The sequence below is a fragment of the Dama dama genome, chromosome 30, assembly GCF_033118175.1.
Source record: "Dama dama isolate Ldn47 chromosome 30, ASM3311817v1, whole genome shotgun sequence".
In the NCBI taxonomy this organism is placed as follows: Eukaryota; Metazoa; Chordata; class Mammalia; order Artiodactyla; family Cervidae; genus Dama; species Dama dama.
In genome coordinates, this window is record NC_083710.1 from 19,487,134 (window position 1) to 19,496,011 (window position 8,878).

The following is an 8,878-nucleotide window of genomic DNA, read 5'->3' on the forward strand; positions in this document are numbered from 1 at the left end:
CCCCTTCTCCTCCTGCCCTCAATCTTTCCCAGCATCAGGGTCTTTTCCAATGAGTAAGTTCTTCGCATCAGGTGACCAAAGTACTGGAATTTCAGCTTTAGCATCAGTCCTTCCAATGAACATTCAGGACTGATTTCCTATGATTATGTTTCCTTTTTTTAATCTGACCTCTGGTTTTCCCTGGAATTAGTAATTGTCGACATTTAAGGCCTTCCCTGGCAGTCTTGTGGTTAGGACCCTGCGCTTCCATTGCAGGGGACGAGGGTTCAATCCCTGGCTGGGGAATTAAGATCCCACATACTGCCTGGCACACCTCTCCCCCGCTTCCGAAAAAAGAGAAAAGAAAGAATTGTCTTCATTTAAAAGATTTGGGGGGACTTCTGCCTGTTTCTAATTCATCGCTAGACTCTCTGTTAGAAGTTAAAGCCTCCTGTCACTTTCACAAATGTCAGGTGACTCATGAGTCTCCGTTTTCCTCTGCGCTGTATTTCCGGGATCTCTATGTACTCCTGCCCTAATCTAGGCTAGTTGCTGTTGTCCTGAGATTGACTTTCATGGTCATCTTAGGAAGTCCCTTCCCCACTTTCCTGTGTTAGAGCTCCCATTTCTTGGACCCCATATTTTCCTTTATTAAAAGTTTATTCCTTAGTTTTGAGGAAATATATCCTCTATTAACTTCTCTGAAGACACATACATGAGAGGCCAGTTCTTTGTGACCTTTTGTGTCTGTAGCTTTAAAAGTTTTTTGGTTCGACATGATGTTACAGTTTGGCAATAGTTTTCCCTCAAATTTAAGGCCTTGAGCCATTGTTTCTAGTTTCCTGTACTGATGTTGAGAAGTTTCTATTATTCTCTTTAAATGTCACTTGCTTCTCTCTTGTCTGTCTATTTCTCTCTCTCTCCACCTAACCAGTCCCTAAAAGTTGAAATGGAACACAAACAAATTGGGTTTGTTGGGGGGCAGTGAGCAGGGATGAAGCTAGAGAAACTAAAAGAAAGACTTAGACTTGAAGTCCCTGCTACAAATCAGACACAACTGCTCTATAAAAAAGGAACACATAGCTGGCGTGTAGCTCACAGCACTTCGAGATAATCTTATCAATGTTCTGATTGTTTTCATTATGTGATTACTCCGCTGACCTGAGCTATAAACCTGCTATTAGTTGGGTACCTTATTATATGATTACATAACCCCAGGAAGGTTTAGAATTAAATATAGCAATGGTGAACTAAATCAAACCCATAGTACTAATATTTTTAGTACCAACCTTAAAGTGTAAGACAATCTGCATGTGTCTGTTATTTATGTGCGGTGTCCGTAATAAAAATAGAAGCTATACTCTAGACAATCTGACAGATTACCTTGTGATTTCAATTTGACATGTGTTTAATTTTATATTTATGATTTTAAAGTGACGGTGCAAGAGAATTTGCTTAAGTGTGTAAGCTGCATGGATTGTGTTAAGAGGACCGTGGTATAGGTCTGTCCTCTGAGGTGGCAGGGGTCTTTGTGAGGGTCTCATGATCGTTCCTTCTGCTGCTGTCAGCTGTTAAGGGCTGTGCTCCTCTCCTTTTACCAAATGAACCCCAACAGGCTAAGGGCACAAAGCCAAAGCACAGTGGAGATTGTGGAGAATGAAACCTTTAAACGCAAATGTGCTAAAGGCTGGAGTAGAGATCAGCCAGCACATTTCTTCTGTGAAGGACCAGATTATAAATATTTTACTCTTTTCAGTCCAGGAGGCAAAACTGAGGCTATAGCTATGAAAAAGGTAACCACTAAAAAGTGTAACAACCACTATTAGCTCTAGGACTGTATAAAAACAGGCGACTGTCTGGATTTGGCCTACAAACCATACTTTGGCAATTTCTGGGCATAAAAATTAAAAGGATAATAAAAAGGAAATAAACACAGAAAATAGCAAACAGTTAAATACCTGAGATTCCTGGTATAACTCACTGGAATTCATATGAGATTCCCTGTAGTGGAAGTATTTTTTCTACTGAATACTGAAACACAACTAGGGAAGCTTTGATCAAAGCCCACAACTGATAACCAACTTGAGGAAGGTGGGTGGACCATTTGGAAAAGGTTTTTATCTTTCAGCCAGATCCCAAATTATACAGACTCTTCAAATGTGTATATATTCACTACCTACCATTTCATGTGCTGTGCTGAAGACTAGAAATACAGCAGTGAGCAAGACTGGGTCCCTGCTAGAAGGCGCTTTACACTGGTTGGGAGAACTGGGACAAGGACACAAGTTATTTCTACTGAAGTGCAGTAACTCTTCTGATAGCAGGAGGGAGGTGCATGGGGGCATCTACTGTGTCTAGTGTTCAGGGATCAGGAGAGACTTCCTGTCAGTCAGTTTATTACTGACTCGAGCCAGGACTCTCCACCCACAACCAACGCAGTGGTGCTCTCTGACCCGCACCACTGCGTTGGTTGCGGGCGGAGAGTCCTGGCTCAAGTCATTAATAAACTTCCCTTCCTGCGAGTTGCATTGTCTTGGAAGCCTTCTCTCTTCCCGCTCAGGGATTCGGACATCGGGCATAACAGAGATGATGTCCAAAACTGAAGCCTGAAGGATGAGAACAGAGTAGCAAGAGAAAGAACTTGGGAGGTACAACTTGGCGACGTGCAAGGTTCTGGAGGTGTAGGGAGCAATAGCACGTTCAGGGAGCTGTAGCTAATTCATACAAACACTCGGAGACTTGCACAAAAGATGGGCTTTCCAAAGAGGACCTGTGGGACTTCCCTGGTGATCCAGTGGTTAAGACTCTGCGCTTCCAATACAGGGGGTGCAGTTCAATTGCTGGTTGGGGAACTAAGATCCCACCTGCCACCCTATATGACCACCTTACCCCTTAAAAAAAGAGTGCCTGTAACCAAGAAAAACATATGCCAAAAGCCACATTTCCATGGAATATAATTTCTCAAACCTCAGCACTATTGCCATTTTTTATAATTCTGTGTTGTGGGAGGCCTTTTCTGGGCATTGTAGGGTGTTTAGCAGAATGGCTGGCCCCTACCCCACAGATGCCTATAGTATCACTCAGCTGTGGCAATCAAAAAGCATCTCCAGACATTGCCTGTCTCCTGGGGGACAGATCTGCTGGTTAATAACTACTGCTGTGAGACATAAGGTTAAAGCATTTTACTGGCGCATTCCAAGCATACCAGTTGGGAACACTGCCCATCCAGCTGTTGTTGTTAGGAGTAGCTGTGGCTCATTACTGCTCCACTTTGCCAGGGGGCAAGGTGACCAGATGTCTCTGATACAACCTCTTCCTCCTCCTCCTCCCACCACCAATCACTGAAGTCCACCCTGAAAGTGGTCTGATTCAGGCCTTTCATGCTGCATGGCACCAAGCGTCTAAAAATCCCAAAGAGACTCCTTCCTGACAGGATGTAGGGTCACATGACAATGTATCAATATCGTTCCTGTAGTTTAAGGTAGTTTCACACACGTTTATTAAATTCTAGCTGATTCCAAAGCATTTGTTCCTCCTTGTTACTACAGCAGCGCAAGTGCGACTGCCAAGGTGATGAAGAAAACCAAGATGTGAGTGAGGAATGTCCTTGCTGCCCAGCTCTTCGTGGAGTCTGGCAGAGCCCAAGTCACAGACTGTGGTGCTGGAGTTTTGAGGACCGTACTATTCTCAACGGGGGCTAAGAACGGGCCTCCTGCCCAAGAAGGAGACGACAGAGGATGAGATGGTTAGATGGCATCACCGACTCAGTGGACATGAGTTTGGGTAACCCCGGGAGTTGGTGATGGACAGGGAGGCCTGGCGTGCTGCGGTTCATGGGGTTGCAAAGAGTCGGACACGACTGAGCGACTGAACTGAACTGAAAAGGGCCTGATGGAATTACAACACAGCGTCCAGCTACTTGAGCCGGACAGGCTTTAGAATGTAGGGTTGAGAGGCAGGTGAAGAGGGGAGGATGGGGAACAGGATTCCTGTGACTGGAAGCTCCAAGGGCCACAAGGGAAAGGGCTTCTCTGCTAGGCTAAGAGGTTGTCCTTGATCTTGAAGACACTGGGAAGCCAAGGAAGAATTTTAAGCTCACAAGTGACAGAGCCAGATGAACGTATTTATTTATTTTTAAAGAGTTATTTATTTTTGGCTGTGCTGAGTCTTCACTGCTGTAAGAGGACTTCCTCTAGTTGTGGCGAGCGGGGCCCACTCTTCGTTGGCGCGGCGGGCTTCTCTCTGCGGTGGCCCCTCTTGTGGTGGAGCACCAGGCAGGCATTCGGGCTTCAGGAGTTGTGGCTCAGGCGCTTAGGTGCTCTGCGGCATGTGGGATCTTCCCAGACCAGGGGTCAAACTCGTGTCCCCTGCATCAGCAGGCGGATTCTCAACCGCTAGACCACTAGGGAAGCCCCACCAGATGAATTTAGAAGATGTTTCTACATCACTTACATTTTACAGAGTACATTTTTGCATGTCACTTCATTTAACATTCTGTAAGTTAGGTGTTGTTTGTACTTGGCAGCTGAGGACTTAGAGAAGTGAATTAATCAAGGTCAGAGAGCTGAAACCGTTGTGGCCAGGGCTGAATAGAATCCAGGTCTCCATTTCCACACTGCCTCTCGTATTTTGACTGTAGTCAGATAAAACACACACACGAAAGGCCGTTATAGGGCAAATGTGAAAGCAAAGAATAGGTGAAAAAATTAGTTGTGTTTAGCAGGGACTGGCACTGAGTAGTTAGTAGATTTGTTTCTAGACTTACTGTTTCATTTGTTATTCCTGTTTTTTTTCTAAACTGGTTATGATGATGTCACCATGTTAGTATTCCCTAGAGCAATAATTTCCAACACGTGGATCAAGACCCTTGGGGGAACCCAAGGTTATTCAGAGGGTCCTCAATTCAATATGAATTTTCTTGATAGATGCTGAAAGTACTACCATTTATTTTCCAGGGATTCCAGTCTTTTTAAAAATTTAGTTTACGTTACAAAGGGATCTTTATACTTGAAAGGGATCTTCATGCTAAATATAAACGATATTATGTGTGTAGTACTAAAGATGATGTGCATATTAGCAGAGGCTGGTGGGGCACAGGGAAACAGTGGAGTTTGGCTATCTAAAGAATCTATAGGAAAGGGTGTGTCACACAGTCGTGAGACTGGAAAGGACTTGGTGAGATGACAGTGGAGGTAGAAGAAGTCAGGTTCTTTTTTCCCTGCCTTAGAAAGGACAGCATCCCAGTGACTGTCCCCACAGGCTGGGGATTACCTTTGTCTTTATGGCAGGAATCACGTGATACCTCAAACAGGTCCAAACTGTATTGACATCAAATCAGCGAGTGGACAAAACTCCAGGATCTCACTTAGAACTCAAGTTGGAGCGTGGAAGTAGGGTTGTTGAAGCCCAGCTCGGGGTTTGAGCTAAAGAAATAGGAAAAGGGATGAGAGAGAGAGGGTTCTGGCATAGACCAGTTACCTCCTGCAGCCTCAATTTCCTCATCTATAACATAGAAATAATATCTTTCAGCATGAATGAACCATTGAATATAAAGATTCCTGGAAGAGGGCTTTGCATCAATAAATGCAGGGTTTTTTTTAAAATTAATTGATTTATTTGACTGCGTCTGGTCTTAGTTGTGACACTCAGGATCTTTGTTGAGCTGTGCAGAATCTTCTATTGCAGCACAGGGAATCTCTAGTCGTGGTGTGAGGGCTTCAGTAGTCGTGATGCATGGACTCCGTTGCCCTGAGGCATGTGGAATCTTCCCTGACCAGGGACTGAACCTGTGTCCCCTGCATTGCAAGGAGGATTCTTAACCACTGGACCATCAGGGAAGTCCCAAATGCAGGTTTTATACACAGGCATGTGCCTTTTGGGGCTTCCCTGGGGGCTTAGGGGTAAAGAATCCACCTGCCAATGCAGGAGACACAGGTTCAATCCCTGAGTCGGGAAGAGCCCCTGGAGAAGGACATGCAACCCACTCCAGTATTCTTGCCTGGGAAATCCCATGGAGAGAAGCCTGGTGGGCTATAGTTCACCGGGTTGCAAAAGAGTCAGACACGACTTAATGACTAAACAACATAATACAGTGGCTGGTGTCTTAGCAGAAGGAAATTTGGACGCAGACATACACACACATAAAAAAATGCAAGATGAAGACAGAGGCAGAAACTGAAGTTATGCAGTTACAAGCCAAGAATACAAAGGATAGCTGGTAAGTGCTAGAAGCCTGAAGAGAGGCAAGAAAGGATTCTTTCCATATTTCTGTCTTTCCATAGAAAAAGCCTCAGGAGAATGTGGTCCAGCTGACACTTTGATTTTGAACTTCTAGCCTTCAGAACTGTGAGAGAGTAAACCCCTGTTGTTTTTTTTTAAACTATATTGTTTGTGGTAATTTATTAAGGCAGCCCCAAGAAACGAATTCACTGGCCGACAGGCATTGGGGACCAGAGACATGCCAACAGCCCTGTGAGGGAGCTTGAAAGAGGATAGTCCTACAGCCGGTTGAGTTTGGAGGCAGATCTCCCCTCAGTCCAGTCTTGAGAGGACTGCAGTCCAGAGTGCCATAGTAAATACATTCTTGTGAGAAACCTGGAGCCAGAACTACCTACCTAAGCCCGTCTTGGGTTTCTGATGCACAGAAACTGTGAAGTAATATATGTTTGTTGTTTTGCAAAACATAACCCTACAGCAAAAGATAACAAACAAATGCATATTCTTAATTTTGGGGGGAGTGGGAGAATAAACTAGAAACTAATGGCAGTGGTTAGTGATAGGCGGTGATGGGAGCAGAGCACAGGGAACAGGAAGGGAGGCTTCCTCCTCTGAAAACGTTTGGAAGATTTGATTTTGAACCAAGTGAACACTTTATACATGCAAAAATTAAAGCTAGATAAGAAAGATGAAAAAAGCAAACTAAAATTATGCAAATAAAAATAACAAACCTAACACTGTATCACAGTGTATCACGCAGATAACACAACCATATTGCAAAGCAGATGAATTCAAGTAACTTTTGATCACCATCCTCTCGCTTTACACCTTTGGGAAGAGATGTATTTACAAAGATAAAAAAAGTGCAAAGAAATCTTAAACTTAGGTTTGTTACTGGTGTTAGTATCGAAGTCACAGCTCTTTTGTCTATGTTATAGGATAGAATAAACCAGTAAATACATTGATGCTGATGAGAACCAGAGTTTTCCTGCATTTTTACCTCTCCCCACCATGTTTACTGTTTTTGACATCATATTTTACATCTTTTTCTTAGTAACCAGGGTTTTTCACTGTGGGAGAAGAAAAATATAAAATGGAAAGAGGAAGGCTAGAATGAACCTCGAGATGCTGACTTTTTAATTGGAGGTATCAATATGAACTCATGATTTAAAAATATATCTGGGTAAAGAGTATACTGTTTAGTGTTTTATAGCTCTATGAATATATATACATTTGGTCCACTGAAAGGGGCTAGAAGAAATAACATCCCAATAGCAATGAGCACCCTGGACACTAAGATCTAATTTTCCAAGTACCATTTCCTACTAAAAGGAACTAAGATTTCTCTGCATCAGGCAAAGAAAATGCAAGGAGAGCTAGGAGGTCCTATGTCAGAAAGCAAGATGGTGTTCAAAGATTGATCGATCGATCGATAGGATGGGGACTTCCCTGGTTTCCAGGGACTAAGACTTGGCTGATCCCAATGCAGGGGGTCTGGGTTCTATCCCTGGCCAGGGAACTAGATCCCACAGTCTGCAACTGAGACCCAGCACAAACAAATATATAAATATTAAAAAAAAAAAAAGATAACAGGATATATGTAAGGAAAGTGCGAGAAGGGACTTTCACAGGTCACAAAAAATTCAAACACCACAAATAATATTGGTAGTTGGTTATAACTGGATTAAATTGAATTTTAAGGAACACCAGAGTTCATGCTGTTATTCAAAAGAAGAGGAGACTTGTGAAGGGGGAGGGAAGGAGGAGAAACAAAATACAGGTATTATCTGTTGCAGAGGGAGAGAGGATCTTTGTGGAGGACTGCCAGACCACCATTGACCAAGTGATCAGGCTTGACATGGATGCAGGATACGGTGTCTCTGGATGGAAATAGACAGCATCACCTCTGACTTCTCTTACTAAAAAGTTTGACTTGCATCTAATCATAAACAATTCAATAACCCCATACTCTTAGAGTCTACTATTGGCCTGAACTTTCCAAATTGTCAAAGTAATGAAAGATTTTTTTCAGAGTACTGGAATTCCCTGGTTGCCTAGTGGTTAGGACTGGGTGTTTTCATGGTCGGCCTGCCAGGTTTGGATCTAGGGTTGGAATAACAAAGATCCTGCAAGCTAGCTTAAAAAAAAAAAAGTGAGAGTATTAGTACTCGGGTAATCCTGGGTAGATCTTGAACTGAAAAAGTAAAAAATATGTGTGTGTTTGTGACCTTTAGGGACAACAAAAGAAATTTAAATATGGACAGTATATTGGGTTGGACTGAAACGGTAAATAATACATTTCTTGCTTATCCTAATGATGAAGTATTTAGGGGGTGAAGCAGGGTTGTTTGCAACATTCCAATAATTCAGGGTGGAAAAAAACCCCCATACAGTGAAAGAGAACGCAAGTATTGTTAACTGTTAGCATTAAATTTAGTGCAGAGTCTACTGTACAAGTCTTCATTTGGTTTATAAATTTTCACATTAAAAAGCCGGGTTTTAAATAAAAAGGGAGCAAGTTTACTTCTGATTGCAGAGGGCTCTTCCATGGCTCTTAAGTTTCTCTTTCACTGCGGCGTCGATCTCTAGGCCGTAGGAGGCGTCACCGCGACCAGGGCAGCTCCCACCCTTGCCAGAGACGAAGCCCCTGGTGGCCCCCTGCTGCCTGGGACGCGGCCTGGGC

General features: G+C 43.4%; 1 long non-coding RNA gene across 1 annotated transcript; it reads right to left on the minus strand.

The window, feature by feature from the left end:
* Positions 1 to 4,299: 4,299 nt before the first annotated feature.
* On the minus strand, positions 4,300 to 8,802 carry LOC133049218 (uncharacterized). The gene is made up of 3 exons (XR_009691245.1): positions 8,720 to 8,802; positions 5,251 to 5,402; positions 4,300 to 4,612 (listed from the first exon to the last, which is right to left on the minus strand). It is a non-coding gene; the product is annotated as an uncharacterized LOC133049218 (long non-coding RNA).
* Positions 8,803 to 8,878: the final 76 nt, after the last annotated feature.